This window comes from Seriola lalandi, unplaced genomic scaffold (genome assembly GCF_002814215.2).
Source record: "Seriola lalandi dorsalis isolate HSWRI2012SDOR001 ecotype SW California unplaced genomic scaffold, Sedor1 jcf7180002054517, whole genome shotgun sequence".
NCBI lineage: Eukaryota > Metazoa > Chordata > Actinopteri > Carangiformes > Carangidae > Seriola > Seriola lalandi.
Window position 1 is genome coordinate 328158 of NW_019525070.1, and position 24125 is coordinate 352282.

The following is a 24125-nucleotide window of genomic DNA, read 5'->3' on the forward strand; positions in this document are numbered from 1 at the left end:
TGTAGTAAGACATAATTGAATTGAACTGCCTACCAGCACTATCAGTCCATATATTTTCAGAGTGGATGACCTTATTTGGGCCAACCACATCTTGTGGTATAACTGGTTCTGTGTTCATCAGAGGGAGCACAGCTGAATGCAGTGCTGTAAGAGGTTTGGAAGTTAATTAGACCCTTGTCATAGAGTGCTGCGGCATCACCCTTAGCAGAACTGTACATGAATCAATACTCCCTTCCTGCTTTCCTCATGACAGAACGTATCATCGCCACGAGATAGTGCTGGGAGCACTGTTTGATCAATAGCCATAGACAGTGCAGCCCAAGGGGCAGTAAATTAATGGGTATACATGGCAGAGGGGAAGCGTTGCTGAGCCTGACCCGGCGATGAAGGGGGGAGATGGGTTGCTGTCTAACTCCTGTTGTGGGGTGTGAAGACATTTATCTGTGCCAGGCAGAGTTCAACAAGCAGCTGAGCCTCATGTTGGAGCTGTTTCAGATCTTGTTTGGTCTTTCTTGAGCAGAAGAAAATTGTGCAGTTCGCCAGGAAATCCACTGGTGCATCTGATCATCTCTACTCCGCACTGTAATAACTGTGCCTGAAAAAAGAGGCAGAAACTGGCACACTGCCTGTAAAGATACTTGAAATCTCACTCACTTGTGACCATTTAAGGTTTCTTTTACTCTACTCTATTGTTCCACTCCCTTGTTTGTGTTTTTCCCTTGCAGTGTGCCCTGTGAAGGGAGGAGGATCCCATCTGTTTTAATTTGAGTGAGCATGCATATGTGTGTGTGTGCGTGTGTAAAAATGATTAAGTAAAGGAGGCAGAGATCAAGGTTGATTGAATACTACTTCTGGTCATGGGTGTGGTGCTGGGAATAATATACAGTACTTCACCCACAGAGGAGAGTTTTACCTCATTATTAACTACTCCACTCCATCCAGGTGGGTACAACTGCAGCATTTGGTTCTTCATCTGAGGAATTGGCAGCAATATACTTTCTCCAAGCTCACTGAGGTCACAAATATGCTTGTGAGGAGGATGTCCCCAATATGTCTAAAGATATAATTAAAACTCTTGTGTCCTTTGTGAATATTACAGCTGATGTGGCAGCAGTAACCAGCGAGTTTCTTCAGTGTTTCAGATTCATCAGCGTAAAAGGTCTGTCAGAGGGGTAAATATCTGGGGCTGAGCCTGTAGGAGTTAAATTTCTGTTTACGGGATTTTAAACAACAATATAGCAGCAAATAACTACTTTCTATGTAAAGATATGATGGAGTAATGGCATCCTGAGCAGAGAATGAAGTTACACCCTTTGTGTGTTGTAATCTAAGTTACTCTCTTTCTTGCCAGCTTGTCTGGGCGCGTGTACATGTTAGTGCATGTGTGCATATTCATGCATGTGACTCCCTCCTGTTAAATGTTAAACACACAGGCACTGCCCATGCGCTAAATGGCACAGTGAAAGCCCAGAATTTCCTCTACTGAAGAATCCACTTAACCACACTCTCATAAAAAGACCTCCAGCAAAGAAAGACCTGAGCACAGGCAGACTGGCCATGGGGACTGCTCAGCCCGAGCGGCCGCTGGACCATCAAAACATCCAAAAAGTTTTTAAAGTGTTTACTGGCTCCATTAGGGTCTTTACCGGCTTTGTGAGTAACATTTGAGCGACCGTGGTCCCAGCGGATAACTTTATGGGTGAATTTCGTTCCCACTCCGACCATGGAGCCAATACTGGTCTGGTTTTTACTGAGAGGAGACTCCAACGAGCTGCTACAGGGCCCCAGCTTGGCTCACAACTGGCTTTTCTTCTCCCCATGTGTAAGTACCTTAATGGCAACATAATGTTACAAGTCTGTTTTCATTAGTGACCAGCTATAGCGGGCATGATAACATTAGCTAACTTGCTGCTACACTCCTTATGAATTTGTTCGGCAAATGTTGGTATTGCTAGTTGGCTAACTGTCAACTTTGCTGTGGAGCCTATCACGATAATGCTAACGTGGGGTAATGGCTGTGGTTAGATTGTTTTTCACAGGGTAACTTAATTCAGTTGTGGTTCTTGTGTGCTCAGTGGGAGCTTTCACTGGGCTTCCTAACACCTTGCTGACTGAGAATATGAGCAGGGAGGAGGGAGGATCTTGGCCTAATGGGGCCGACGAAGCATTTGTTTTGGTCTGAGTTGCTGTTGGCCTAGTGCTATATGGAGTGGTGCAGAATATGTAAAAGAAGACACTGATGATGATTGTGTCATTCCCAACAGAGTTGTAGAGTCAAAGTTTGTAAATGCCCTGCCACCCTCTGTCTCAAGCCTTGCCCTGGGGACAGACAGTAGTATCTGGTCAGCATACCTGAGGCTTAGAGCAGGGATGTAAGGGGTAAAAAGGTCAACAATGTAAGGTGGGGCAAAGCTGACCAGTTCCTTAAAAACAAACAGCAACATTTTAAAATTAATTCTGCACACCATTGGCAACTAGTACAAGGAGGTGAGAATATGGGTGATGTGGTCATATTTTCTGGTTCATGTAAGAATCCTCACTGCTGTGTTTTGTAAAAGATGGGCAGTCCAACAAATAATGACTTACAGTAATATAGATGGCTAGAGACAAAACCATGTATGAGAGTGCATCTCTGAATGAAAGAAACAGTCTAAACCTAACAATATTCCTGATTCAACAGATAGCTGATTTTGGGATGTTGCTAAAATGTTTAGAGGTAAGGTCCGATTAAAAGGCCGTTCCTAGATTTCTGGGCTCATTTGCACTGTGAAACTAGACTTTTCACAGTCCTTGTGTCCTTTAGGTCACCAACCTGCACTTCAGTTTTTCGTCATTCAACATCAGAAAGATACTTGACAGGATGTGTACGAGGTAACCAAGGATAGGTCTGATGGATTTATGGATAAAAATTTATGTATCATTAGCAGAGCAATGAAAATAGTTATTGTACCCAGAGGTAACATGTAGACAGAGAACAGTAATGGGCCAAGAATAGATCCTTAAGGAACGCTGCAGTTAGTATTTTTATGACATTCCCAACTGGTACAGAGAAGGATATATCACTCAGGCAAGACTTAAACCAGTGTAGGGCTGTCACAGTCACCCGCCCACATAGTGTTTCAGTTGATCTGTTAACAAGCCATGATCAGCTCTATCAAATGCAGCAGAAAGGTCTAACAGCACCAATACAGTGCAACAGTCAGCCACTGAATTTTGTCTGTCATTTAAAATTTTTCGAAGCATACTTTCTGTACTATGATACTTTGGAAAGCCAGTCTGAAAAAAGGGAGTGATTGAAGGATATAAGCCATACCGTTTTCCAGTACTTGGAACAGAAGTTAGGAGATGAAGGGAGAGAAAATAAAATCTTTCAAGAATTTTGGATAAAAATGAAAGCTTTAAGATTGGTCGGTAATTATTAGGAACAGACGGACCTAAGTTAGGTTTTTTGATCAGATGGTGAATGACAGCATGGGACATAACCCTTGACCAAGGAGCTATTAATTATTATTAAAATATTAGGCCCAACCGTGTCCAGCACTTCCTTAAGTAGGTGTGAGGGAATAATTTCTAAGTGACACGTAAAAGGGTTCATATGTGAGATATTATGTGTCAAAGAAGAGAGAATTAGGTTCAGACTTGATGAGAACTGAGGAGCATGAGCTTAGCTTTGATGGATGATACGAGGGCAATGAGATAATGTAGAGTCAATTTTACTAAGAATCTTATTCATAGAAATATTCACAGGTATCCGGTGTTGCTTTATGACAATTTGTGACTGCAGGGTTAAGTACTGTATTCACTGTATCAAATAAAACTTTGGGTCTATGGATGTGTTTTAAGATGCTCTCTGCTTTAACATGCTGTTGGCATTAAGCCAGACAGTATCTCAGATGGAGGTAAGACACCTGAAGTTTGTTTTTTTTCTATTTATAAGCTGCTCTCCTGCATTCCTGGTTAATTGCATGAGATATGGAGTTAAACCATGGCTGAGCTTTGATATTAACTTTTTTTGTAGGGGGCAACTGAGTCAAGAATATTTGTGCAAGTGCAATTTAATACTGTGACCAGTTCTTCTGTGCACAGACCAGCAGGGAAAGCTTTAATGAGAGCAGAGGAGAAAGCATCTGATATCTGCCTGGCAGTAAGAGAGGTAATAGACCTGGAATAGCTTCCTAGCAAACTGGGTTCAGGCGTCTAGGAGGGGAAGAGATGGCAGACATAATGGACCAGTGATCAGATAAACTGGCAAAATTTATCTGGACATTGGAGGCCTATATTTAGTAAATTGCAATCATTCATTTTTTTATCATTAAAATTTTCCCTATAGCGCCTATATTAGTTAAAACAGATCCTTAATTTGGGGCTATGACATAGCCATTGAATTTAATTAATGTTCGTTTGAGATAGCAAATTTGAAGACATATTTTGCGCCGCAGCTGTCATGTGTACATAATGTACAAATACATAGAATTGTAAATCTTTTGTGTCTTGCGACCTTTTTCCTGCAACCTCAGTGGCAGTTTTTCATTTTTTTTCAACAAGTGAAATCCACATAACGCATCATTGCTTACGGTGTCACTTCCTTGTTGTTGCTGACTTGCATGCAGCAGGTTTTCACTTTGCAGAGACATTTCACTGCACCTACACTGCTCATTATAGATTTGCTCTCTTTTGTGGTTTATTTGATGTGCATTTAGCTGCGCAGTCTCTAGGCAGAGCTGATACATCTGGGCAGTGTGTGGTTGCAGTAACCTATAGAGAGGCAGTTCAGTGAGCATAGAAAAACAAGAAAAGAGGTTTGTATTTACATTGTAAAGGACATTAACTGCCGCAACCTTGATTTGCACTGATATCCAACCTCATATGCTCACCTTCTTCAGAGGTTTAACATGGCAATCTTTATATTTAATGCATACAGGATTTGTCCAGTGTTTCTGAATAAGCATATTTGTTTATTTTCCATTTCAACCTATTAAAATGCTAATGAGTATATCTTGCCAACTATTCATATGCAGATAAGAGCTTTTAGGCTTGGATGCTACAGTGTGCCCCTGCTGCACAGTTGCCTTTGTTTAATGAGGATTTTTTGGAGCTTTCTTTCTGGCTGTTTGGGATGTGCATACATAACAAGTCTGTCCCTAAATAGAGCTCACCTCCTGCTGGTAATGAGGCCACAGCTCACGGCATTAGTTGGCCTTTCTCCCAAATAAGAAATTCTGTTACGCTTATGGAGAGTCAGTTTTCTTTTCAAGGAACAGTGAGGACGGCACATCATGTGGCTTCCTGGCAATTTATTTTGTCTATCCAAAGGTTTCCTCTGAGTGTCACCAAATTTTACTTGCAAACTAACTGCTAAATCAGCAAGATTTCAGCCAACTGAGGGCTATCCGATCTGTACATCATTGTCACAATGTAATTACCTCTGTTTTTCAAACATAATTTTAAATATGAAATATTAGACAAGGATATTTTGAAACATGTTCTTCCATTCATAATGTTTGACTTGTGGTAGATATTGTTTTGTTATATCCACTATGGGTTAGTGAAGTTTCTTATTTACATACATACAGATATAAGAGATACAGCATGTCTTCAATAAGTCCCATGATTAAGCTTGAGGCTGAACATGAATTTGAAGTCATGTGGTCTCTGTGCAGATCTCACTTAAAATGCATGGATTCCACAGCTCAGAACTGATAGCTTACCAAATAATGGCTTCTGTATTGAGAGAATGTCTTGCTTTGTGCACCCTGGAGCATGGAATAAAAAAGCTACAGAGCTGTTGCTGATTCAAAGGAACTTCTGGTGAAAGAATTTCATTGGATTTTGAATGAGGCTGGAATAGATGTTGTAGGTGTAGGCATGTATGAGGGTGTTATCACCACAATAAAGACAATCTTTTTTCTTTGTCTCTTTGGATACAGGAATAAACAGCTTCCACCATGCTAGTCTAATGAGGTTGCACAGAAATTTCAATATGTCTGGTCTGCTTCCATAAAGCTGGCAGGGAATTGAATTTGGCCCCGGGGTTCATGAAGCTTCTGCATGCCTTTCTGCATCTGCAACCCTATTGGCTTGAGGATGGTGTTGTGTGTGCTTTTATCAAATTTAAATGGATTTTTGTAAAAGACCATCAATCCGTCTTGTTTCCTCATACAATTCCCCCAAATATGGTCGCCTTCATTCCAGACTACTAACTTCGTTGTTGTGATTTATTTTTCCTAAAGTGTAATGAACTACACTGAAAAACACTTACCTTACTCAACTCATTTATATCATTCACATAATGACTGACAATATGCTTACACTGAAAGACTAAGATTAGTGTAAGTGGATATCAACATTATGCTTGTACTGTAACTAAGATTATTTTTTGTTTAATTCAGAAGAGATCATCCTCCTGACTTGTGATACACAAGGACATCTAATCTCACACCAATGACGGCACCCAGTTTGCTCTGCCTCCACTCACTGTGAAAATGACTGTCATCTGCTACTCATAATCTCCACTTTTGGTATCGATTGCTGATCCTCACACACCACAGAGCTTGTTAAGGCATCATGCACATGGCTGGTTTGCATGGGCTTTTACAAGTCAAGCCCGCTTTGTATTCTTGCAGCATTTCACACAACTCTGAAGTCAGAGTAACATAGCTAGGGTTCGAGCATTGGTCCCTGGGGGACACTTCAAGAAACTACTCTAGTCTCTAGGATGACTAAACTATGTGTTCTATTGATGTTGATATAATATACTGTTGCTCATAAAGTTGGAATAAAATATATATTTTTTTATCTCTTTCCATGAAATGATTGTGACAATGTGATTTATTTAATTTCACCTGGGTAATTGGGACACATAATGTAATCATTGCACCTGGTCAAAAGTGATTACTGATGCATTTAAATAGGAATAAACAGAGGATTGTGTCTGAAAACAAAATTATTCCAACTTTATGGGCAACAGTGTTTATGTAGATGTTGTATGACCTGGAAGATGATGTTAGAAAAGGGGACAGTGTGCCTCACCTTCCTTGTGTGAGAATGCTCATACCTCCAGTACTTTGTTCTTTCTATGTGGAGAGACTGGAGACTACCGGCTAGCTGGCATGTCGCTAATCTTGCTATTGCACATGGTCACTTTTTTAACATATGCTTGCTAGCTAATCATGTATGCTATCTAGCTAATCAGCTAGCTAAGCAGCATAATTGGTAGCAAGAATAGATAGCTTGCGATGTAAACAATGAACATGTTTTTTTAAATGTATTTATGTTAGGTTATTAGCGTTCTTCCTACAGAGAGATTCTGTGGCCTCCACATCAGATAGTCTATAAACGTTGGCCCCAAATGTAACTCCTATATGAGCATCAACACTAATGCTAACCCAGTGTTCAAGTTGAGTGGTGGACTAAATCCATTCAGCATCTGTGCAGGCATCTGAAAGAGTCAGGGATGTTTTAACCATAGACTGTGTCAACAAAGGTTTGATTCCTGTTGATCCTTATTGATTTTTACTGGTGTCAGAACAGTCTCACCATGCACAGAAAAGAAACACAGAAGTTAACTTTACTTTCTTTTTGAGGTCATCTGAACTTATTTCTGGTGACAGTGGCAGGAAAAGACAGAAGTGAAGGAGGATGTCACTGAGGCGAATTGCACCATGAAGTGGGTCAACTCTCCTGAGCATGCCCAGAATGGATGATGGCGAGACACAACTGAGCTGCCATTTGACAGCTCCTACAAAATCTATATTTTTTTCATTCAGTGTTAATAAACAGTTGACACACACAGAAACTTGGATGCTTGTGCTCAGAACAAAAAAACTGACTTTTACCAGTCAGTCAGAGCAATTTTTAAAATTAGGGTGACAAATGAATATTTGGTAACTAGACACCTGAGATCATTGTGTGTTGTGTGCATTGCTATGGATTTGGGCATGTCTGCATGCGGGTGAGTGTTTGTGTGAATGATTTGCAGTGATGTGTAATTATCAGTAAAAGTCTTGTGTTCTGTGCCTGGCTTAACAATTTGACACCCTGCAATTTCCTGAAGAGACACAAACTCCAATTACTAGAATGAGTTTTTGTTACATGGTGTTCAAAAACAAACAAACGCTTCAATGAGCACAGAAAGAAAATCCTTCTCTATAAAGTAGGTTAATACATTCTAGGTCTGGCAATGGCAAATGTGTTAAAGTCAACAAATTGGTTTTGGATCAGGAAGCATCATCGCAATTAGTTTTCACAACACATGAAGTAATTAGAATTTTGTAGCCTCGTTATTTTTTCCCAGTCAGGGATAATGTTGCAGCAGTGCCTTGTAAGTGTTCACGCAAGTGGATTTGACACTATTGCTCAACTTTACTCAGGAAGAAGGTTACTTATTTTTACTTTGCTATCCCCAAAGGAAATTTGGAAAGTAGTTTAACACCGGATTTCATCCAGTGACACCAAACAGAGATGAATTCCTAAAGGCATGGGAATCTAAACAAATTCAACCTCTTTTCATAGTAGCTGTAGTAATATTTGCTCCAGTCTGACAATTTCTAAAAGAGATCAACTAAACAGAACATCCCCTGCCATCTCTCATAAAAATACACACACACTCAAACATTTTCTACAACTCTTCTTTGCCTTTATTGTCACTCATCATCCACACTGCAATCATTAATAATATAGGGCAAGAGTCAGTACAGACATAAGAGGAGGTGGTGCTTTCAGACAGTTTGGCAGATATGAATTGGCTGGAACAAAGGCACTTGAAAGCATGTGTCATATCTGAGTGTATGCAGTTGTTCACCATTTTTATGCTTTTAGACTTAAGACAGAAGGAAGTATCATCGTATTTTGCTGGCCGGTGAAAGTAGCTTAGAGTGGACGATGTTGTTCTCAACATCTGCAGACCCTGCCCTTAACAGAGCACAGGAATGTGAATTAAGATCCTTAAATAAAACATCTGTACTAAATATAAATGCTTATAGCCAGGCAAGAAGTTTCACACCTTTTATAAATCAATGGTAATCAAAAACACAACATAATAATGTGTTTTTCTCAAGAGTGGGATTGGGTTTAAGCAGAAGCACTGTGTGTGACATTGATAGCGCAGCCAGGGAAACAAGACTACTGACCGAAACATCCCAAACTGTGTCAGATGTGTCTAATGAGATACGACAGGCAACAGAGTCAAAAGGATCAAATTCAGACTCAGTGAAAGAATCATTATTTTTTTATGGTGACTGTAAGATGTAGGTCTCCAGTAATACTACTCTGGGCTGCAGCAATGACATTGAGACACTTCCTGAATAGTAATTACAGTGTGTGGTTGATTTCACAGTCAGGACATTTGTGTGTGTGTGTGTGTGTGTTTAAAATCTACAGTAAAAACTGATTTATCCATTGATTGCTACGGAGTGCTACGGTTCAGGATTTAAGCTGAATGCTTAGGATAATCTCATCATTAATTCATATTTCTAATTAAGACAGTGTGCCATTTAAATAATGCAAGATCTATTTTTTGGTAGTTTTCAGAGAGGATGTTGAATTATTAATACCAGCAGCCATCACCAGGTTTAAAAGATGAAGACTGCTACTTCAGTAAATTGTGCTCCACCTGCTCCTTCCTCTCGGCCACAGACTGCTTTCATTTACACCCTGGTCTACTACATTAACTGTAGGACTGAGGACATTTCATCACCATTTGTCATACTAAAACCCAATATGTCATGCTGCTGCCATGTGCTCTCTGAAAGAGCACTAATCAGGTTCCACAGTGCTGAATATGTAGGGGGCTAGTATTCAAAACACACATCTTTCTCAGAGAGGATAGTGGACATCCTTCTGAACAGGACATACTCACAACCACATGATTGTGATTAAGATAAAATCTAAATGTAACAAACACAAGGACTTTTGTCGGTGCTACTGGAGCCAAGAAAAGATTATCAGTCCAGTCTTGGCCCACACAGCTTCTCTGAAGGGCACAGTTTGTCAGAAAATAAATCAGTGTCACAGTCTGTCACTGATAGTTGATGTACGATTTCCAGTCAGTCACAGCAGTTTATCCAGACTGTCACTATCAGCACACACAATATGGAGAGACAGTGATGTAGTAGTGCAGATAGACAAAATTATCATGCCAACAGAGCTCCACTTCTCTAAATGACAAGTATTTACTGCCTTGAACTGAATCTAGGTTTTTGTGGGTGCAGCCCAACCATAGAGCTATATGTGATGGGGACAGGAAGCTGTAGGATGTGTAGGTGTGTAACCTTTGATTCATGAAATGCTCAAATTGGAGATGATAAAAAAAGTGTCACTTTCAGCAGGAAGCACAAATAAGAGCAGCAGCAGCAGCAGCAGCAGAAGCTGCAACAATACTCCTTCATCAATCATTATGTGGTTGATGAGCAGAATTTCTTTGCAGTGATAATGTTGTTCTAAGGACGTCAGGAGAATAATTTTAGACTTGGAGCAGCACTTAATGATTCTGTGCACAGTGTCTTAAACCCTGATGGGGCAATACCAAGGTAAGAATAACAAAGAATTGCAGCCATACATCTTCATCACTGGCAGAAGGAGGTGGAAGAAAAATAGATTATATTTTTAGTTGTTTTTTTTGTTTTGTTTTAGAGAAGAAGATTTCAAGTTGTCGAATGTCCTTGAATCACAGCAAAGTAAGAAATTTATGTAACAACTCAACTCAAATAAAAATATGACTCACAATAGGCAGCTGTAAAAGGCGCTTATGTAATTGCAGCTGTTGCCAAAAAGCTGCCCGCGGAGTGGGAAGCAAGTGTTTATTGGTTTAAAGGTCATGCAGAGTGCACAGCAACTGCACTTATTGATCATGTTATTCCTGTGTCAAATCAATGAGAACTATTCCAGAAAGGAATTGTAAGGTTTCTCATCAGCTAGAAATGATTACTGCAGGGTAGAAAAACTTAAACATAGAGATGTAAAGTCCTATGTGTCAGACTGTGGGTGTAGGGGGTTTCCCTGATCATCCTATCGAGAATCACTGATTGGTCCCATAGGAGAGAGTGGCTAGCAGGCACATAATAAATCACTATGCAGATCGATAAACATGACACCTGATTATCAGCTGATTGACATGAGAAACTAGCACAATCAGCAATATCCCAGTGGAAAATGAGAAAAGGAAAACTGAATCAACCATGTTTGTTGTTTGGAGTAACAGTTAGCACTGACTGTGTTGATAGACAATTATTTTATTGCACTGAAAAAAAAAACATCAGTCACTTTAGTTTGCGTAATTTCTCTAATTATATTTACACAGGAAAACGAGTGTGTGCAGTCACAGTCTTTTATCTGGTAGAAATGATCTTGTTTGATAAGAATTTTTAGATGCACCGCAATAGATACAAATTCTGTTTGTGAACGGAGGCGTATTCACAGTGGTGTCGAGCTGATAGAATTAGTTGAGCAAACCATTAGCTGACTGACATAAAGACAACTAATTTTACGGATTGCCATTAAGTTTTGTGTAACTTTTTTTTCTTTTCTGACATTTTATACTCTAAACAAATAACTGATTGCTCGAGGAACGTTGATCATGGCAGTGAAAAGGTGATGACCGGCTCACAAGTTGGGATCAGAGAACATGGTTTAGTTGTGGGAAACAACTGCCTCTTCCTCGCTAACACAACCTTCTCCCTCAGCTTCTGTTACATTCTTGTGAAATTTAAACACCGTCCACAAAGAAGATGTTTGCATGTGTTGCTCACGTCAACTTTACTCTTGGGATGATGAGCTAGAGTTACAGTGCTTTGTTCCCCGTGTGCCGGAGGTGATGCCGTCATTCCCAAGTGCACTTTACCTGTTTCTGATCTCATGTAACAATTAATAAAGGCTTAGCGCTTATAAACAGCCACAATGGCTCTGAGACAAAGGTGTTTTGATTTTCAGTATTTGAGAGTTTCCATCAAGAAAACCTGAAATTGAATAACAGTGAGTGATGATGAAGCGCTTGTTGACTTCTGACATCAGTATGAGGTCTCTGTTTCTTGCACGTGAAGTGATGTTGACAGCTAACCTAAAGGGAATAGCTTTCATTCTTTTGGCGGCATGTAAGAGGCTGAACGTCATTCTTTCTACCCCTGTCACATTGCAAAGACGTGAATGAGTAGCGACCCCTATTTCTCATAAAACCTCGCAGTGTATGAGCTCTTCCCATACTGTAGCTCCTGATTTCACATGAGGCTCTGTTTACAGCACAAAAAAAAAATTAGATTGGTCTCTTGGGTGATACCTCCCTTTGAATACAAACAGGTTGTGAGTTAGTATGCATATAATTATCTTTGACAGGCTTTGGTCTCTCACTTGAGATATACAGTGTTGTATTATAGTGTAGTAGAATAGTGAAACAGGCTTTTAGATCCAACAGCACGAGTTATGTTGTGTGTTGGACTGTGTGCTGTCTGTGCTCACAGTTTCACATGAAGCAGCGTCGTCAAAAGATCAATTTAACTGGTCACATTCTGAAAATGGAAGAACATTCTTTCCACCCGTCTTCATGCTGCCAGTGCATCCACATGAGAGAGCAGAGATTTTACACAGTGAGCCCATTGTTTGTCATCTATTTACTTCTGTCTTCTGCATCTGAGGGGGAGATAAACCAGGGGTGGTCACATACAAGCCAACGTGCAATGCACACAATGCAGCGACTGCTGGCTTGTGATGCAGATGTGCGAGGGGTTAGACACTGTGTTGGCTGGCCTGGAGTTTAATCTCTTGCACCACATGATTAACTCCCCACTTCTGACCTCTAACAAATCGTGCTTGTATGTTTACCCTTGAAAGAGATGTAAAATAGTATGTTTTGATAGGATGTTTTGCAACTCTCTGCAACACCCTGCAGTACAATTTAAGTACAATATTTAAACAAACCCACAAAATCCATTTGCTTTCCTCAAACATCTGCCTGAGAGTTTTAGGATTTTGTTGTTTGGCTGCTGTCCCATCCTGTCTGCCTGATTCAGCATGAGTAATATCACCACAGCACACTGGTGATTTCAAGAGTGCCCCTCTAAGTTGGAGTCCGTCGCTGAGTCACCATGTAGAGGAGAGTAATTGTAGGTGACAGTGCTACAGGCGACAGCACAGACAGCAACCAACCCATGAATTGATGCCGCTGAAATATGCAGAGTCATCTCTGTTGTGTCAGCACACCATCGCTTAAGGACAGACCAGAGTTAAGCTTGTAACTGACTAACTGACTAACTGAGTGGTTTATTCAGAGCTACAGGAGAATAAGTAGGTTGGACTATCCTCTCAGGTAAAACAAACCCAAAATACTTAGAATTTTTTAGTCGGACGGCCTCCTATATTTCAGATACACACAGCAGCCAGGTGGATTGGGAGACTCCAAACTCCCTGCATTATGTGTCTGTGCTGTTATGGGCACCCTGCTTGCATGTGAATGTCTATTTGTGTTCGTGCCCTTTAAAGATCTGTGTAATGCAGTTGCTCTAAGCCATTGATTTAACAGCCGTGACTGTCAGGGACAGAACGATAAAACTGATTGAAGAGCACAGTTTACACACAAGGAGATTTGCAGTTAAACAGAATGGATGATCACCCCGATCCGATGTTAGAAATCCCGCGTGCAGCTGGGAAACACACAGCAGCTGAACATCTGGAGGTGGGTTTGAGAGGGGTGAAGCAGAAACAGAAACCAGGATTAAAATCAGCATGCAAAGCAGGCGCAAAAAAAACTCTCTTGGTGTTAATCAAAATGTGACAGTAGAGTAGTAGCCTACATTCATGTGTTTGGCTCATAGAGAGGCAGAAAAGGGTGCACACACACGCACGCACACACGCGCACACACACACACACACACACACACACACACAGATAAAATTAAACATTACCCAGTATCAGTAGTTGGTTTTTCCCAGTACTGTATTCGTATTACTTTTTATATTACTGTTGGGTTATTTGCCTAGACTAAATATATGGTTATATTGACCCAGTGTTGGACACAACAAACTAAAGCTTCACCATAAATAAAACTCTAAACCAATCCTGTTCAACTGATGTAATTATTAATCACTCTTATCACCGCTGTATCTGTTTTTTATCACCACTTTCACAAATATATTGTTAGTTTTACAAAATATTATGCACATGGAATTGAAAACTGCAGCCCAATTGTAATATAAAAAATAACATTAACAACAATTAACACAGCTAATTGTCTTGGAGGTTTTCTACCCATTGCTATTAGGTAAAGTTCACCCAGTTATTACGTTGGTGCTACTTTGACCCAAATTAGGTCAATTTTGACCCAGAGCCAGGACCCTAAGAGGGAGCTGATATAAAACCATAAAAACATTGATAGCTTAGCTTAGCAACTACTTGGTCGGTGTGTTGGTATGGCAATGTAGCCTACTAATTCTGGTGTACTGACGCCATGCAGCTTAAAATGTTTCAGAGTGTGATTGCGCAGGGTCCAGCTGCACTCTAAACCAATCCTGTTCAACTGATATAATTATTAATCACTCTTATCATCGCTGTATCTGTTTTTCTAATCTCTGCAGTCAGCAATTTACCAACAGAACCATGCACACTGCACTGATAATAAACCTATAGGCCTCTTTCATATTGGTTCAACTTTCCATTTCAGATCTGCATAGCTTTCGTGGTTTACAGTCGAAATAGGCGAAATGGCTGCATACTGCATGGCAGCAAACGACCCAGGCAAACGGCTTGCATGCGCAGACCGCTACATGTGATTCCGAATCTGATCCCGACTGACTTCCTCACACGAAAACAAACTACCCGCAGGGAGCGTGTCACCGGCGCCAAACCTCTCCCGTGTGGCCCACGGAGCAGCAGAGCGCAGAGCGGAGTGCGGCTCTGCTGTGTCTCTTTAAGTACAGCAGGCAGTGCTGTTGGTCCGTGTGGGAGCGCAGGGCGCACGGTGCGGCTCTGCCTCTCCGCAGCGTCAGACAGGCTTCCTCAACGCCGGACAGGCGACAGAACAGACAGGTGGACCCACCGCCTGCATCACATCGCTTTGACCTGAGCAGACGACAGGAGCGAGTCCAACTAAAGAGGGGGGTGGGTGGGGGGAGCTGCCTGATATAAACTGGTGAGCCCACTGGGCCATTAACATTACTCCCTCCTTCTCCGACTGTGAGCTAGAAGCGAGTAGAGGTTCATCTGCGGTACAGTAGCCTACAGTATTATTGAACGGCAGTGACTGTACGAGCTAATGGGATTGATGAACTGGCGTTAGTTGTGTGCGGACGCAATGAGGAGAGCTTTTTCGGGGGGGGCACGCTGCTGGTCATGTTTGGCTGAACGATCGTGGAGGTGAAACATCATGCCTGCGCCTGAGAGATGACCATCCTGAGCTGAGTTGCGTCCTGCGAACTGCAACATCAAACCATCTGCTTCAGCTTCATGTCGTCTAGTGTGTGAGGTAAGGCGAATACTTCCTACTTCCTAAAAAAAAAAAAAAAAAAAAAAAAAAAAACGAGAAGAAAATCTGTGTTAAACTGCAGCAGCTCTGGATGTGTACGTACAGAAGATGCTTGTATTCGTGTTGGTGTTGCAGACGCCCGGACGGTCTCACAGTGTAGCTGCACTGACGTGAGCACTGCTGCTTAACATCAGTGAAGTAGAACAAAACCTCACAGACCCAGAAAACAGTTTTATGAAAATTGATTTGATTTATTTATGTGTTGTTTTAAATGATTACTGGCTTTTGAAAACCAATAAAGAAGCTGCCACTTGTTAAATCAAAGGCTGTGCTGTGTGGCTGCTGTAGGCTTTGTCCATTTAAAGGCCATATGTTTTGATTAGACTGAGCCTCAGGTGATAAAAATACCTGAGTGAAGTAGAGGCAGTGCTCTAATCTGCTCAGTCTGTTTCTATTTCATTATTCTCTCTATTTGACTCCTGGCTGGCTAATCCAATTGAGAGGTTGGTCTTATTATTTTTCTGTACTATTGAGACCTGTAATGTTTGTATGCTGCTGTGTGACAGATGTTTAGGTGTTCCTGCTCTCTGCTCAGTACACTGTCATGTTCAGTGGACAGTAAAGATTAGTCTGTAACCAGGTGCACAGCTGATGTCTCACAGACTGAACACCCTTTCCATTTTCCCCAAAGTGTGAAGTCGTTGGACTTTCATTAGAGCCCTCCTGCTTATTGTTAACCAGAGCTGTAAATCAGACACAGACAACAGACGGCAAAACCTAACCTGCATCTGAATATCTCATTTATTTATTTAGGAAACTCATTGAAGTGTTTTTCTGGATTTTGGCTCCTGCGTCGACAGAACGTCACTGCCGTACTTCTCTGAGCTCATTTATTTTTTAACGTTTTGGAACAAGAGTACATCGCTTGACAGAGTGTTTTGAGGCAATTACTTTTATAATCAATCAATTAATTGTTTCAGTCATTTTTAAGCAAAAACTCCCAGTTGCAATTTTTTCAAATGTGAGGATTTGTGGCTTTACTCTGTTTTATATTTTTGCAAAACCCAAATATCTTTAGGTTTTGAAATGTTGGTCAGATAAAACAAGACATTTATGGGTTTCACTATTATCTGACATTTTTTTTTTATAAAAGAAAACAATCAGGAACATAGTGGGCACATTAATCAATAACTGGAATAATCTTTATTTGCAGCTCTACAAGTGCATGACTCACAAGGTAACGTCTAATGATTTTAATGAAATTATGTAAATTGAGCAGCCTCCACTCCCCCTCATTGTTTCTGATGACCTCTGTGTACTGTAGATCACTGTATTGAACTGCTCGGTGTGAAGTCTTGCAGTAGAACATAAGAAGAGGAGCATAATGGTTGTTAAGATTGATCACAGTGCTGTTGAAATCAATTGATGAATGGCAGTAATTGCTCATGCTGCTGCAATTTCAGCACTCGGTATGACAGTAAATAAAAGGCATAGAGCATGACAGAGCTCTTGTTATGGCAGCGGGAACATGGCACTCAGTTCATAGCCCCTGAATCTAGATCAGGCTGAATTGATCAGTACCAACATCACTGTAAAATAAAAACCAAAGCTCCCCTTCATTCTTATTCTTTCTTTAACATCTGGCAATAGGAGTTTCTATGACATAATAATAGTGATGTTGTTTCTGCTGTGCAGGGCAGGAATCTGTGGACACTAATTTAAAAAAATGAAATGACACAAATTTTGTTGTTGGCTGTGCTGTCTTGTGTGAATAATCACAGTCAAAGTCACAGCATTTTGCATCAACTGGAAACCCCTGTGGTTCTTAAGTGGTGCATCAGCCTCGGTGATTGCACCGTAAAGATCGAGTCCTGAAAGAAAGAAAGAAATGTTTTTCTAAATTTGATGTCGAATTTCAGAGGAGTTTCCTTCACATGCAAGCTTGGCTGTGGCTGCAGAGGAGGACTTGAAAGTGGCTGAGATATGATGTCCTTTGTGTAGCGACGGGGTGGCCGGCAGTAGAGTGAGAAGGCTTTGAATTCCTCCAGAGCTTTATCTCTTCATCCTCTTGGCGACCTCTCAGGGACGTGCCATGGATCATATCCAATGGCCGGGGGCTTTGAAGATCGCCAGAGGAACTGACAGGAATTACAGTTTCCATGCTTGTGCTAGCCGTTACAGTGAAATAACAGTGGTGCAGGGTGAGCCGCGTGTAGGCTGGATGGTGCACTCACTCCTGATATATCACCATCAAGAAAGGATGTCAAGATCCTCATTAGAGCTCTCACAAAAATAGCTTGGCATTAAATGCTCTGCTGTCTTCGCTGAAGAGTCGCTGAAAGTTTCAGACTGTTTATAGCGTCTGACATTCAAAAGCACAATAGTAGTTTCACACTCAGTGGCTACAAATTCTGTTTTTATTGATGTGAATTCATAACACAAAGAGTATGCCTCAGATGATTATGTTCTGCAATGACTCATTTTCCTTTTCCTTGAAAGAAAAGATGATTTTAGAAAGAGGATCATCTTTAAAACTGTGTTACGGTTACACACAGCCAAGGAGTGGGTCAGCCTTGCTGCATGCACATCTCAGCCAGATTTTCAGCTTATAGAAGGATTATTCTCAACACCGGACCTCTTCCGTAAGACACATCCAGATAATCACTGCCTAGACAGGTGGTAAGATAATACAGGGAGGCCGACATCAGACAAAGCTGGGAAAACTCCAAACCTAAACTTAAACTCAAGTCTTAGGGTTTTGTTGATAGATATTAATGGTAGATTTGTATTTATTTTAAGTATATTACATGACTCAAACTCAGATTCTGAGAGGGCACAACACAGCAAACAAAATATATTGTATTAAGGTCCATCTACTGCATTACCCAAATACTAAGTATTCAGTTTAATATTGTCCTTTGTTTCCGTCCTAATGTGCATTATGTAAAGAAAACTTTTCAGCCTGCTTACGTGCAGTTAGCAAGGACTGAGGGATAAAAAGCCAGTTATATTTTTGAACTCAGACGTGACTGTCTGGGTCCAAAAATATAGAGACAGAGACTCTCAGCCAGACACGGGCACCCTGCTGGGGACATGGATGTAGTTTAATCCAACCAAGCCTTATATGTGGTGTGAGATGGTGTGTATCTGTGTGTCTGTGTGTCTGTGTGTGTATCTGTGTGTATCTGTTTGAGTCAGAGCGCAAGGCTGTGTGCTTGCTTCTATTTCCAAGCATGCTTGGGTGCTCGGGTGAAAATGCAAGGCTATCTCGAGAGTGTTTTTGAAGGAGATGTGGAGACTAAAACTGTTGCCACGGAGTCGTTAGAAAAATTATGCAACAACGATCTTATCTATCTATGTTGGGTGCGTGAACATGATCATTAAGGTGCAACAAAATATCTGTTGTAATCTCATGTGTTAAATCAGTGTTCCTCAAACGTTTTCTGTCACGCTCCCCTCAGTGTAAACCAAATCAAAAATAGAAGCAAAGAGCCATGTTGAATTTTATTGCTGGAACATTATCTATGAACTGTGAAACCTTATTTTTTTTACGCATCCTTTTCTTGAGTTGTCATGCACATATAAAATGCAACTTCAATTTTGAGTTTTTATTCACAGACACAAGGCTCTCTTGCTACACTGACAATAAACCCGAGAGCATTAAGTTCTGTCCTGGTTCTCCGTCCTGTTAATCAAACTGCAAAGTGTTTCTTTTCATGGCCATTTAATTTATGGTATTTATCAGATGTAGAAAAACATCTTTCCCCTTCTAAGACTTTTCCACCAAACGTGGATTATCACAACATTTACCATTTAGCTTGAGGTCCGTCAGGGTCCCAGTTGTGGCATCAACTCTGGCTCCCCTCAGTCTGACCCAAACTCCTCTGAACTGTCAGACTGACTCACAACTGTGTGAATGTCCAACACTATGTGCTCAGGGGAGTCAGAAAGGCTTGACAGCGTATGAGTGTGTGTGTGAGAGAGAGAGAGAGAGAGAGAGAGAAAGAGAGAGTGAATGAAGAGTGTGAAAGCCATTGAGAAAGTGAAAAAAAGACAAGGAGCAGAAGATAAGGAGAAAACACTATAAAAATATAAAAGCCATTTTCTCCATGGTCCACAGCTGACCTTGAGATGGTGCCAGTCGCCAAGATTAGCACATCACCACTGTAATTGCTCACCTCCAGTAGCAGACCCCCTTGACCTTTCTTCAGCTTGGGGCCTGCTCCACAAAAAGGCCTTTGTTGGTGTTAAACTGCTGGGCTTTGTTTTCTTTACCTGCTGCACCAACACAGTTCCAACATGGCAACAGCCGAGCCTTTAAATAAAAGAAATGCAGTTTACCAGCTCCACTTTTAGGAAACTGGAGGACAAAATGGTCTGAGTGCTGCCTGTATGTTAATCTGAAAAGCACTTATCTTTGGGTAATGCTCCTGGCCCTAAACTAAAGCTAAACGAGTTCCCACATTCAAGTTATTTATACTGTAATAGGTCAAAGAAAACGGAATAATGTTAAATTAAAAATAACAAGTCATCATTTGTTTCCTCTAATTTTAAGGATGTTGGCTGGAAAGCGTTATTTAATGATATAACATATAAAGTAGTCCTTTTTTAAGATCATTTGGGTCGATAAAGTAGATATTACGACCACATTAGCGAGGTGGTGTGGAGAACATCACTTGGAACAGCGTTAGTCAATGCGCGAAAAGACTGCATCCAGACTGCGCTGTGAAGAATTGGAGGCACGTTCTCTTTAAAGAGGATGTCGGGAAATTTTGATAAACCCTCTCCCTACAATACAGCAGTGCAGCAGCAGGAGCCTCGGTGTGATAAAGAATCAGAAGGAGTGGAGCCCCCTCTGGGTCTGCCAGCCCTGTGCTGTCAGTGTCAGCAGCCGCTTCAGATCTCCTTTCAGCGTGCTAGGCCCTAATTGGGCTGTCACACTTGCAAGAGAAATTTGTCAAGTTTCTGTGAAATGAACTACTTGGCCAAATCAAGATGTACATCCCTCTGTTCCTCTCCAAGCCACCCGTGTACGGCTGTGATTATCATGGAATAACAGGATCCTCAAGCTTTTAAATGGATAAACCACTTTGCTTATTTTCTCCTGGGAATATGTCATTAAAAGGGTAAATAGCAGAAGATTCTTGTGATAGTTTTGTGCTCAGTAATTGCATCTGCTGGGATTTCATTTGAAGGATGTGCAACAGCAACCGAGCCTCGTCTATTTATACACGCTCAAAGTAAGGGCTTATTATTCTTACGCTCAGCCTTACATGTTGTTCCATTAATTTCCAGCAGCAAGCAGGATGAGTGCCTAAGTCTATCCCCTTATCAGCTACTTTTCTGAATCTGGCAGTAGGCAGAACACATACATGAGCTCCTCCACAGAGCTAATATCCCCCATCTGTCAGTGAAGCCGCCAAGGTTGGCTGTGATGTTAGGAATTATTGCATGCGGTAAATGAAGCACACCTGGTCAGCCACGAGCCCATCGCCACACCGTATCACCTCTGCTTTCTTGGTGACTGTGCAGATGTCTTTCCCAGGTTGCTTCGGGGCAGGATGACTAAACCCGAGCTCCCACTCAGCTCGAGCTCCCACTCACTGCTTCACTGACTCCCCGGTTCAGCCTGCTCCTCAGTCAACCACGGCAACTTAAACACGGTCTGGCTGCACTGTTAGATTGGGGCCAAAACTCAGGATGCATTATTTGCAGTATAGTTGTTCTACTAGGGTCACAACCTTTTGTTGTCATTGTTGTTGTTGTTGTTGCTGTCATATGACCACAGCGCTTTTAGACACCCCATCATTGTAGATGTGACGGCATGGAATGTGATGTCAAGTTTGCATTTGCCTTTTGGCATTTTAACCATTTATCCCTTACTTTTAGCTGTTCTTTTGGACCTTTATGCTGGTTTGCTAGCTGGCTTACACACACACACACACACACACACACACACACACACACACACACACACACACAATTTGCAGTATGTTTAAGATGTTTTAATACTGATGCTCTGATCGGTGGTACAGTCTGTCTGCGTAACTGGACATTTACTGCTTACCGTGACAGTAAATATATCGGCATCAAAACAATCTGTAATCTTATCTTTAATCCTATTTATATGAATTTTCTACACTTTTCTATATGTGGATGCATGTTGTTATCAAATAATTTCTGTTTTTAAAATTGGATCAGGATCTCTTCAATCTTCTCCACATAACCCTTGCTTGAAACCACTGCGCTGGTGTTTAATATCAATCTACTAGGGTCACTGTGTGCCAAGGGGGCAAACTCTGTTTCCTTCTGTGAGTGCATGCTGTGTTAAAAACATTTTCCACTTACCATTACTGCTTTCTATCCATGCAGATGGTTTCAGTTTTGTCTGCTGATGCCTCTGCATATTGACGTCAGAGATTTGGTTTGTGGTGCTCACAGTGTTGTTTTAAAAATTCCAAAAAACAAAAACAATGTCCCAGTTACTCAGGTAAAATCCACAGACCTCACTGGGAACAGTGTTCTTTGGAGCCTCTTTCTACCGAACAAAGAGGCCCTTTAAGTTTCACAGGCAGAAACTTAAAACCTGGGCTCATAAAATTAAAACTATCTGCATGGCAAGATGCCACTAGAGGGAAGTGAGAAAAAATGTTTCTAAGGAACTGGATGAATTGACCACTTAAATAAATGCAACCACATCCGTACTGGACTGTGTTGCACATATTCTTTAAAGAAAATAGTTGAGCAAGTCACTGTCACCTTGCTCTGTTATTTCAGTTCTTTGTTTTGTATCTCACACACACAGTCGTAAACCACACACACACGCATGCAGGCACGCACACACACACACACACACACACACACACACACACACACACACACACACACACACACACAGGCCTCCTCTTTCTTTCCTTGCTTCAGAGATGTTATTCTGTGTTGCGTCAGAACAACAGTGAAACACCACTATATGTGCACGTCATATTTTATTCATCTTAGGAGAGGCTGCTGCACAGAGGCTCGCTCCTTCCTGTGCGCCCAAAGCAGGCAGCTGTCAGAAAGCCTGGATCCCCAGATACTTTTCCTATTTCTACTTCTACACACACACACACATGCACGCATGCACACACGCACACACATACATGTAGGCACATTATATTGCATTGCTCCCCTGTGTATACATGTACATGTAACCTTGCCATTATTGCAGAAGTGACCCTTTCTCAATTTCCTTTTCAGTTTCATGTGATGACAACAGTGTTAACATGTACATTCTCAATTTGAAACAATACCATCACAGTAGGAAGTATTAGAAATGTAAATATGTGTTTGTATCTGCCTACAAGTGGAGCAGTGCAGGTTTAAACATGTTCCTTTCTTGTCCGTCATGGTTATGTCATTTTATATAGAGCTGATGGGACCAACAGTGAGGACAAAACAACAACAACAACAACAACAACAACAGCATTTGAGTAAAAATAGGATGTATGAGCAACAAAGCCTGTAATGATGTTCACATTTAATGGGAAGGGATATGTTGACAGCAGGCCTCTGGTGCTGCTCGACCTTTACAGGCAGATTTGCGTGATGCTGATGCTGCCCATGGTTCACTACACATTTTGCAAGGCATGCTTACAGAGCACCCTGCTACATACACACATGTTCCTCAAATGAATGCATCCACACCACTGCACCCAGCTCGCCGCCCTGCGTGATTGTGCACACTGAACAGCTCATCAAAAACAGCGAAATAGCTTGTGCACAACGACAATCAGAAAGACAAATGAGCTGACTGTTCTCGTGTGCACCTTTCCTTTTTATTAAGAGAAAATAAAGTAGGAAAGTCTGTGATGTTGTTCGGCGCTCTTTCGTGATGAAGTTCTTTGTTTTGTACCTCTTGTCTTCCTTCACTTCAGTTTGTGTTAATCTCCCGGAAACTCTTTGAGCAGCTCCACAAGCAAGGGCGCCAAATGCTTAAGATTCTGCTGTGGGTTATATGTGTAGGCGGTGACAGCACTATAGACTGAATACTAATAGCGAGAGAATATTTTGCCAGAGGAGAAAAAATAAGATTTGTGTCATGGCTGAAACACATGTTTTGGCTGTGTTATGTTGGTCTATTGTGGCTACAGTCTGCAGAAAAATTGAAATCTCTTGCTGCTTTTGCGGTTGATTTCTCCTGATATAACTGTCAACTATGATTGCAATCTGGTGAGGAAATAGGCCGAAAAGGTTTGTTATTAAATGCTTTAGTTTTACAACCAAAGATGCATCTCACATTTGCAGTCAGAATTTATAAAACTGTCTAAAGGTGGCATTCAGTCCAAAATGACCAATATACCTCAGATATTAGCTCAGACAGGACAGATTCCACATGAGTACAGTGTAATCTACAGTCAGTTGTTGAACATAACCAAGTAATTTTACTCAAATGCTGTGCTTGAGTATTTTGAGGTATGTACTTCATTCTTCTACTGCACTATATTTCAGAGGGAAATATTGTACTTCTCTTTCTACTACATTTACTTGATAGCTATTACCTACTAGTTACTTTACAGACCCAGATTTTACACAGAAAACACATTAATATACAATTTAATTCATTTTTGTCAGTCAATTAAACTACACAAGCTCCATATTAACCAGCTTCAACATGTAATACTGCTTACACTTAAATGC

At 41.1% G+C, this 24125-nt stretch overlaps 1 protein-coding gene across 2 annotated transcripts in view; it reads left to right on the top strand.

The window, feature by feature from the left end:
• Positions 1-10438: 10438 nt before the first annotated feature.
• wscd2 (WSC domain sialate O sulfotransferase 2) overlaps positions 10439-24125 on the top strand; it is a 39570-nt gene continuing 25883 nt past the window's right edge. Inside the window, exon 1 of one of the 2 annotated variants that reach the window (XM_087175877.1) lies at positions 10439-10526. The gene's annotated coding sequence lies outside the window, so the exon portion shown is untranslated. Of the gene's footprint in view, positions 10527-14566; positions 15447-24125 lie in introns of those variants that run through there. The other variant, XM_023413556.2, reaches the window with a different exon arrangement.